Genomic DNA, 9,488 nt, shown 5'->3' with positions numbered 1-9,488 from the left:
TATGATTTAAATATGAAAGAGTTCAACACCTGCCTCATATTTAAATCATGTGATGTCTAGTTCTCAGGTTGACATGATTCAATGGATCGGATAACTGATTCAGTAAAGTGTGCTAAAGGAGGGTCTTTCCCTGTTTAATTCCTTCTCCTGCTTTCCCAGGCCTCCAACTTCCCTGGTATTTGAGTTCCCTGCACAATTAACACACACTAATAATTCATCTCTTCTTAACTTCACTTCTACCTTAAATCAACCATTAAAATAATCCACAGAGCAAAGAGTCCAGTCTCATTACTTGAAAGGTAAATATTGGTTAATGGGAAGTGGTTTGAAGGTCTCACTGTTTCACTGCCAAATCTATACACATTTGTAAAGCCGGGCAAGAAAACTGTGTGAGTGCTTAATTTAACAAAATAAATATTCAGCATGGATTACATACAAGGGGTAATCCATACATAGAGGATATTCCCTCCCTTATTTCCAACTAAACTGGAATATTAAAGAAACCTAGTGAAGTGTATGGCTACACAGAGGGCACAGTATGTGGTATTTTTTTCGTATATTTTTCAGGTATTTTTTTGGTAAATGTCCTCTTTCTTTCTGAAAGTTTATATAAAAGAAAACTCCCTAGGTTTTTATCATTTGTCATACCAAGTAAAAGAAAGAAGCAGTAGAAATAGTTTCACTTCAGGCTGAAAATTTTTTGTGTTACCCCAAATGAGCTTCGTACTGCGAAATGTCTCTTAGTAGCTGTGACACAAACATAGTGTGCTGAATTGAAACAAATACACTGCCAGATATTTCTCCAGCAATGAGTTTATTCAGAATCAGCAGAGAATTGTAATTTGGAGTGGGCAGCTATGGGGAGCCACATGCAAGTCCCCACTTGGCAAAGAAGGAAGGTGCCTTTGCAGGGAGGAAAGGAACCAGGGAGGACTGTAGTAAACAGAGTTCACGGCTCATTATTGGAGAGTCTTTGAAGGAAGGAAGAGGGAGCTTTCTTTTTCTTGGTGGGCTCTGCTATCGCTGCAGGGCATGAAGGCTGCCCTCATCGTGTCTCCTGACTGTACTTCATTGAGGCTTCTGTTTATGAATCTTTCAGAAGTGCAACTTTTGGACTACTTCCCAACATCACTCCAATGACCCCAGCTTATCAGGAGTGTTTGTGGACACAGCGGCACTCTTCCCTGTAGACTTGAAATTTCATGGTATACCCAAGGTCTATATCAGGGGGAGTGTCAAGACTGGACTCAGGAACTCAAATACATTATTCTATTAAAAACAAATGTATGTGAAGATAGCCAACACTCTGTTTATGGAATGTGTATCACTTTAAATATACTTGCTTTCACTTAGAAAACAAGTGGCTGTGTATGTGTGTGCGCGCGCACACATATGCTCATGGATGCCCAGAAACCCTGTAAAGCAAAAGTAATAAAGAGCATCCTTGATGGCAAAAATCTAATTAGGTTGTTGGGTTTGTAGTGCAGAATGGATTCAGGTCACAAGGAAACTGAAAGTCTTGGCTTAATGCAACAGAAAAATGTAACACATCCTAATTCTCAATTAAAAAAAAAAGACCTCTATAATAAAAACTCATTTCTATGCAGATGGATATGGAGGCATGTGTTTAAAATGTTCCAAGATATGCAGATAGACAAGTGCTTATTTTGGAGGTCATTGTTCTCAGCATTTGGCAGCCTGGTCATAACAGCAAAATTTCTTCACGGCATTAGTATTCCCTTTGCCAGAAAATCGTATACCCTCTTTGGGTATTTTCTGTCAATTCTACTCCTTCAGGCACATATAGTTTGATAGAAATATGTACTTTTTAAAGTACACATACTAGGAAAAAAAGAAATATATCTTGTGGTGTGTAGTAATTAAAAGCTGTAGAACCATGTTTTTTTTTTCCTCTGCGCCAGGCTGTGTTTATCCCAGTTTAGAAAGTTTATTCACATAAAGACTAATTCCAGGAAATGACCACAAGATGGCAGCATATACATATGATCACTAAACATTTGAAGCCAAGGAAAAGCAACTGTTATGCTATTTTAAAATTATTCTTTAAAAAGTAGCTCAATGGTTTTCATAAAAAGATTATAATGAAAACAAAATAAAACAGCCTCCACACTTTGTGGGCAATAGGTCACTGTGTTAAGTGGATGTACCCAGAAAAGGATAACTCTAATAGTGTTAGATTATTCATCCCACACTTACTGATAAAGAGGTTCTTTCTTTCATCTTACTTGTAGATTAGCTGTTGCTGACATCGACCTGATAACATATCTGCATCTCAGTTTCCCCATTTGCAAATGGGAGCAAGAATAGCACCTCCCTTGTAGAGCTGCTGTGAGGATAAAGTATGGGAAAATATATACAGAATTCCTAACAGATCCTGATATGTTGTGTTAGCTATTAATTTTTATTTTTATCATTCACAATTTTTGTTTAAGCTGGATTTAGAAAAGGCAGAGGAGCCAGAGATCAAATTGCCAACATCTGTTGGATCATCGAAAAAGCAAGAGAGTTCCAGAAAAACATCTACATTTACTTTATTGACTACTCCAAAGCCTTTGACTGTGTGGATGGCAGCAAACAGTGGAAAATTCTTCAAGAGATGGGAATATCAGGCCACTTAACCTGCTTCCTGAGAAATCTGTATGCAGATCAAGAAGCAACAGTTAGAACCTGACATGGGACAACAGACTAGTTCCAAATCCGGAAAGGAGTACTCAAGTCTGTATATTTAACTTATATGCAGAGTACATCATACAAAATGCCAGACTGGATGAAGCACAAGCTGGAATCAAGACTGCCGAGAGAAATATCAATAACCTCAGATACACAGATGACACCATCTTTATGGCAGAAAGCAAAGAAGAACTAAAGAGCCTCTTGATGAAAGTTAAAGAGGAGAGTGAAAAAGTTGGCTTAAAACTCAACATTCAGAAAACTAAAATTAAGACATCCAGTCCCATCACTTCATGGCAAATAGATGGGGAAACAATGGAAACAGTGACAGACTTTGATTTGGGGCTCCAAGATCACTGCAGATGGTGACTGCAGCCATGAAATTAAAAGACACTTGCCCCTTGGAAGAAAAGCTATGACCAACCTAGACAGCATATTAAAAAGCAAAGACATTTCTTTGAAAATAAGAGTTCATCTAGTCAAAGCTATGGTTTTTCCAGTAGTCATGTATGGATGTGAGTTGGACCATAAAGAAAGCTGAGGGCCCAAGAATTGAAGCTTTTGAACTGTGGTGCTGGAGAAGACTCTTGAGAGTCCGTTGGACTGCAAGGAGATCCAACCAGTCCATCCTAAAGGAAATCAGTCCTGAATATTCACTGGAAGGACTGATGCTAAAGCTGAAGCTCCACTATTTCGGCCACCTGATACAAAGAACTAACTCATTGGAAAAGACCCTGATGCTGGGCAACATTGAAGGCAGGAGGAGAAGGGGACGACAGAGGATGAGATGGTTGGATGGCATCACCGACTCGATGGACATGAGTTTGAGTGAACTCCGGGAGCTGATGATGGAGAGGGAGGCCTGGAGTGCTGTGATTCATGGGGTCGCACTAAGAGTCGGACACAACTGAGCAACTGAACTGAACTGAACTGGGGTCTCTCATGGCAATGAAGAGATTACATGGCCATGACTAAGATGAGGTGGTTTCTTTCTATTCTATTTGCTGAGTATTTACATCACAAAAGAGTATTGAAAATGTGGTTATCAGCTCTTCTACAACTAGCTCTATAAAAAGAAAAACCACCTTGAGACAGGTAAGAGGGGAAGAGACAGAATCTACTTAGGACCCCCGCTCCCACAAGCAGGAGGGGACATCACAAGGGTAGAGAGGTCCTCCCCGAGGAGGAAGGGTGTGCACCCCACATTAGGCACCCCTGCTGTGGGAAGGTGAGCCCCCCATAGCACGGTCTTTGAAAGCCAACAGGGCTTATGTCCAGAAGGGCCGGAGGGCTGTGGACAACCAAGCCTCTGCTCAAATTCACTCTTTGCAAGTCCCTGCAGTGAGGCAGCAGTTTGAAAAGCACCTCCACCAGACATGAAGGAAATTCACTGACTCATTTTACAGAAAGTGCCAAGGAGCATGGATCCGCTGGAGCTATCTCCAGGGATCAAAGAGCTGGCATGCACCATTCACCTTTCACTCTCCCTCAGCCTAACTGGTTGGGCTCTGGGGGTGCCTTCCTGACATTTGCCATCTACCAGGCTAGGGTCACTTGCCTTGCCCGGTGTTCCCCTTGCACATGCAACCCACCCTCCCTGGCCAGCCCTCTTCCACAGCAGCTCTTGCCCCGCCACACCCAGGGGGCAACCTTGGCTGGGACTGGTTTTCCACTCTCAGCGGATGGCCTCAGACTGAACCAGAATGCTCCTCAAAGCGGCTCCTACCCCAGAGGGGTCCAGCCCAGCCCACCAGGGCACTAGCCCCAGCAGTTTGTGGCTGGACCTGGCCACCAGACCTGCAGAGCTCAGGCCCGGCCTCAGAATCAGCCTTGCTGGGGGCTCACCCAGCTTACCAACACATGTGCAGCAGACACAACCCGGCCCAGGCGATGTTACACGCCGGGACAGGCTGGGACCTGGGATGCTTTGCTGTGGTGCCTGCACCTAGTTAAATGTCTCCCTGAGCAACAAAATACAAAACAACTGTGAGGGACTCAAAATAACTCTGTGCATGGACTGTTGGGGAAAATTATGGATGACCTGGGACAAAAAGAACAAAAAAACCAGCTGCCACTTCTGAAGAGCCCGGAGCAAAAAACAGGGTGTTGGGAGCCAAAGCAGGGTACTGCACATGCCCTCTGCACAAAATACCACCAAAGGGTTGGGCAAGCTGCCTAAGTCACTCCTGCAGCCTGACCCCTGGACACACTCCTACCCTCACCCCCTGTAAGGATTGAAGTTGCCCCACCTCATGGAGCAAGCACGGGAACCTGTTGTCTGTTCTGACTCCCCTCTGCTGCAACAGGGGCCCCAGTAAAGCCTTGCCTCAATTTCTTGGGCTTCCCTGATGGATTCAGATGGTAAAGAATCTGCCTGCAATGCAAGAGACCTGAGTTCGATCCCTGGGTTGGGAAGAGCCCCCGGAGGAGGGCATGGCAACCCACTCCAGTATTCTTGCCTGGAGAATCCCCATGGACAGAGGAGCCTGGTGGGCAACAACAGTCCGTGGGGTCACAAAGAGTCAGACACAACTGAGCAACTAACACTTTCACTTTCTTGAATTTCTTATCTGGCCGCCTATCAATTTCTACTGGTTGGGGAAAGGCCAAGGACTCTGATCTGTATCATTACTACTATGACTCACTGAAGGCTCAGATGATGGTTAGCATTTTTTAGCAATAAAGTGTTTTTTAATTAAGGTATGTACATTTTTAATGTAGCTCGGTGGTAAAACAACAACAAAAAAAATCTGCCTACTAGTGCAGGCGATACAGGAGACACAGGAGATGCCAGTTTGATCCCTGGGTCAGGAAGATCCCCTGGAGTAGTAAATGGTAACCCACTCCAGTGTTCTTGCTGGGGACATCCCATGGACAGAGGAATTTGGTGGGCTACAGTCGCTCAGAGTCAGACGTGATTGAGCACGCATGCAGAAGCACATTGTTTAGACATAAAGCTAATACTACACACAATAAACTACATCACTATGTAACCATAACTATTATACGCACTGAGAAAACAAAAAAATTCCTGACTCACTATATTGCTATATTTGCTTTATTGCAGTGGTCTGGAACCAAACCTGCAATATCTCCAGGGTATGCCTATACTAAAGTCTGGTCCTCACAGACCAGTCTATGCTATTTCAGGAGAAACAGAGATCCAGAGGACATAAGTAACTTTCCCCCACATCATACAGTTAGCAAATAACAGAGCAATAATTCCAACAGACGGTCTAGTTTCATTAGACAGTGCTTCTCAAATTTGAATGTACTTAAGAATCAATTGAAGAACCCAAAAGAAGCACACATTTCTGAGCTCCATTCTCCAGGATTCTGATTTGAAAGATCTAGGGTGAACACCACGCCACACTCACAATTAATGTGATGTTAGTCAGTATCCTCCATATAGCAAACTTTGTTTAACAAGTTATTTTGGTTAACAGGAGTCATTTCATGGCTATCTTCATTGGGCAGTAGCCCAGAGACTAAGATGCTGTGAGAATTAAGACATCCAGATTCTAAGACAGTTGGTGCAACCAGATAAATAAATGTTGGCAAGTCTATTTCTCAGTTCCCTTGCATCCCATAAAGAAAAAGAGAACTTGTCTTTCCACTACAAACCTGCTCTGTGAGCGAACTAGCTGGTATAAAACCAAGTGCCAAGGTGCAAAGGTATGTTGTTCAGTGGCTAAGTCATGTCTGACTCTTTGTGATCCCATGAACTGCAGCACACCAGGCTTCCTTGTCCTCCACCATCTCTCAGAGTTGGCTCAAACTCACTGAGTTGGTGATACCATCCAACCGTCTCATCCTCTGTCGTGTCCTTCTCCTCCTGCCTTCAGTCTTTCCCAGCACCAGGGTCTTTTCCAATGAGTTGACTCTTCGTGTCAGATATGAGACATCAAAAAAATGATAAAAAATGATAAAATTAAAAATTCTTAAAACTAAATAACATGTCAAAAGGAATATAGGAGATGAGCTGTCCCATAAAAATGCATAGTGCATATATGGGAAGGAACTGATAGAATTAGCAGCAACACATTAAAGGAACGGGAATGGGGGTGAAGAGAAAAACACAAACACCCCCTCCTAAAAAAAAAAAGAAAAAAAATCTGTTTATAGGATTAGAACCTGATTAAACTGAATCATTTGTTCAAGCCAGAATTCACATCTTTGGAGCAAATACAATGAACATGCTCTTGTAATTTTAATCAAAGATGTACCACCTAAAACAGGAATATCTTTCCAATATTAATCAGAGGTAATGTCCTGGAGAGCTCCCTCAAAGAAGCCTGAACTGCAAATTGTATATATCAAAGTTGCAGGTAGATAGGCAGAGTGTGGAATGGAGATTCCTTGGCAGGGCACTTATTGGGGGAAAATCTCCAGATTTACATGTCCCTGTGGACATAGGGAGAGAAACAGGATTGGACACCTGGAGAAGCTGGGTTGGAAGGCAGTCACAAGAGGGTCTTCAGCTAATCCCATGGTAAATATAAAACGGGGATGGCCCTTCAGAGTTGTCCCGACGTGGAGAGAGGTGCCCGGTAGTTACAATTCCCACAGCTATCAGTTCTTAGGTGCGGGCTGCTCTGAGAGGAGAGTCAGTTCACGGGTGAAGTTAACTTTTAGAGGGCACACGGTAGGGCTGTGTGTGGGTGACTCCCAGCTACTGGGGAAGTACATCCTGCATTGTAGAAAGGAACCTGGGTAGCACATCACAGCATCCACTCAGGCAATCGCCTGCGAGTTAGGCAGTTAAGTTCCAGTCCTATTCATCTGGTAACCTGCTCCCAATATACAAGATTTCTCTCCTAATGATTATAATGATATTCCCATAGCTGAGCATTCCTATACCCTAAATGCAGCATGTTCTGTGATATCTATTCATTCAGTTAGATGAAGCCAAGACAAAATCAGGTATTTTCATGTATGATTAGATTAAAACCTGCAAACCACATTCTTACTCTGGGACCAGGCTAATGAGCAACTTCATTACATAGCTCAGTAAATTCCTTAACATGACGGGTAATTCTAGGAAATAACCAAAAGATGGCAGTGTATACACATGATTGCTAAATTTCTTTGGCTGCCAGGGAAAACTGAATTCTAAGCTAGCTTGTCTCCCAAATGTTGTTCTAAAGAGTAGCTAAATAATTTACACACACTTCTATAAAGAAAAATCCACTTTTTGTTGGTGATGTAATTGCACACAGATATAGTGACAGTTCTTTAAGTGTGTTAAGGAGATAAGCTGCCCCACACCTGCTGATAAAGAGGTTCTCCTTTATCTTGTATAACAGCTGTTGCTGACATCTGCCTGATAACATATCTGAGCCTCAGTTTCCTCTTTTGAAATGGGAATGATAGTACCTCCCTTGTAGAGTTGCTGCAAAGAAAAAAATAAGGGAAATGTTTATATACAGGATTCATAACAGATCCTGGTGTATTGTATTCACTATTAATGTTTACTTTTCACATGTCAATTGACATACTAACACTATACTTGCTTCTCATCCAAGTTGTCATTTATTAAATGTGTGCAAAGTATCACATTTAGCATTTCACAATCATATTGCATCGGGTATCTCATTAAATCTTTGGAGCAAACTTTGAGTATGAACAAATGGGTCACATTTACAGATGCAGAAACTGAAATACAATGAGATCAAAAATCATGCCCAAGGTAAAACTGCTTATAAATGACTGGAATGAATTCCTAATCCTGGTTGTATTTACAGGAAGGCCTATTGCCAGGGACGGGGGAGGAACAATTAAAGCAGGAAACAATACCTCTGACTTCTAACTTTGATGCTCTTTCACATCTTCTCTCCACAATCCCTCATGACACATTGTGTTCACCTCAGGCTTCTGAATTACTCAAATTCATATTCTCCTGATGTGAGGCGGAAATCAACATGGCCTGGATTGCTGAAGATTTATATTGCTTGACTTGGAGAAGCAGCTCTATGACATTAGTTGGCCACTGTAGATATTTAAACGTATTAAAGCCAAGGGATGTATCCACTTTTCTGTGTTCTTCTAAGTTGTATTCATTTTCTTGGTGTGGAGAGTTCAAAGAGTTCGAGTATTTTTGAGAGAAGAGACAGATATTGTGAAGATGAAGGCGGGGACAATTGTTGGGTGGACTCCCCAGATTTGACTGCTACATACCTTGAACTACTCTGAACTGGCAGTCATGGCCATTCTCCATTGAGAGCCTGAGATGCAGGAGGGGACTGGGGTTGAAATGGAGGGAGGAGACTAAAACTGCACAACTGTAGGCCAGGGAGACAGTGTGGGACTCAGATCTACGAATTAGCAATGCGTGTCTTCTCATCCCAGGGTAAGGCAGACCACCCTGGAATACCATGCTCGCTCAGGAGCCCACACCATGAGTGGATGGCTAAGTGAACAAATGTTTGTTTCTATCGAGGGCACGCATTTTGAACACCTCTGAGTGGCTACTTTCAAGGCACCGGCCTTGTTACAACTCATCAGTTCAGTTCAGTTCAGTTCAGTCGCTCAGTTATGTCCAACCCTTTGCGACCCCATGGACTGCAGCACACCAGGCTTCCCTGTCCATCACCAACTCCCAGAGTTTACTCAAACTCATGTCCATTGAGTCGGTGATGCCATCCAACCATCTCATCCTCTGTTGTCCCCTTCTCCTCCCACGTTCAATCTTTCCCAGCATCGGGGTCTTTTCCAATGGGTCAACTCTTCGCATGAGGCAGCCAAAGCATTGCAGTTTCAGCTTCAGCTGAAACTCCTTCAGTCCTTCCAATGAACAC

Source organism: Cervus elaphus, chromosome 7 (assembly GCF_910594005.1).
Source record: "Cervus elaphus chromosome 7, mCerEla1.1, whole genome shotgun sequence".
Taxonomy (NCBI): domain Eukaryota; kingdom Metazoa; phylum Chordata; class Mammalia; order Artiodactyla; family Cervidae; genus Cervus; species Cervus elaphus.
Note: the sequence above shows the minus strand (reverse complement) of the source record.